This window comes from Wolffia australiana, chromosome 12 (assembly GCF_029677425.1).
Source record: "Wolffia australiana isolate 7733 chromosome 12, ASM2967742v1".
NCBI lineage: Eukaryota > Viridiplantae > Streptophyta > Magnoliopsida > Alismatales > Araceae > Wolffia > Wolffia australiana.
The window spans coordinates 3477488-3478882 of NC_135846.1; positions in this window are offsets into that span (position 1 = coordinate 3477488).

Consider the following 1395-nt stretch of genomic DNA (forward strand, 5'->3'; position numbering starts at 1 on the left):
ATAGGGAAGGGCCAGTCATTTCAAGCACCTAGGCTAGTTATAATTGAGAGTCCCCTTTCGCCACTCTGCTCTCTTTCTCTATTCAACCGAGGAGTGAGTCTTCAAGAAGAGTTGGAGAAGAAGTGGAGGTCCAAGGCCAACGTGATTGTGTGGATACGTCTAGAAGTCGGGCATGTGAACGGCTTCAGAACAATCTCAAAAGCAAGTCAAGGGTGGAATAAGTTCCCCATAATGTACATGTGATGTATTTTTTTAAAGTTCGATTGAGAATCAATTATCGCTTCTGCATCATGGAAACTATGTTTTCTATGGTTCAACCAAGGGACAACCCAACAGTTGACACCCAGGTTTGATAACCTTGTTCACTATAGCTAAATGGGCCATGTGTGTGACCTATGTGGCTTGGAGAAGAGGAGGTGGAATAGATGGGCATCTGACAAGACTGAGGGGGCTGAGGAGTGTTCACATTTTTACCAACTTTATCTTTATTTGAAATCCTTGTACAACCATATTTCTAAGCATTTTCTTGGAGAGCTTTGAACTTCAGATTGGTTTTTATTGAACTCCGGGCAAAGATATCCTGGGACAAGAGTAAGGGATTAGCCCTAACCTTGATAAAAATTATTGAGCCAATCTATAATCGCTATTACATTAGATAGGCAATAATCATCTATGAGTTAAATTAGAAAATATAAAAATAAAACTTTTAAATACCTAATTCACCCTACTCCTCAGGCATAAATATATCCCTATAAACCCACAACTATCAGTCTAATTTTTTATTTTAAAGTTTGAACATTGTTTCTTGTTTATTTCTGAATATTATCAACTCTAGGCCTGAATATAGTTGGTAGGATAGGTAATATTATGGCGCTCATTTAGTTCTGACTACTATTTTTTAGGTCTGATTGCAAAGCTTTGTTAACTATTCTAGAAAATGATAGAAAAATCATAAACAAGTTCATGAAGAACAACAGAACACAAAAATAAACTAATGAAAAATTATTAATTAAATAGTAATAGACTTGTATAGTGGGGAGGAAATGTAGCAAAGAAGTTGTTGGGAGGGAATAACTTTCTGGATCATTCCATGAAGAGCGGGTGGAATTATCAATTTAACTAGAGTACTCTTCAACATGATTCCATGCTCTTGACATGCAGCCATCCCCTGAAAACCAAGTTGAGAGCCCTACTTTAATAGGTCTAATTTAGATGTGTATAAGTTGGGGGTATCTCTGTTGGTGTCTCACTAAATACTGTCTAGTGACATCTTTAGTTTTGTTTACAAATTTTTTAAGAATTTATATCTTCCATTTATTGAGGTATTAAATTGTGTTAATTGTTTGATTTTATTATAATTAGTTGTTACCTATCATTAAAATTACTTCTCAGGAC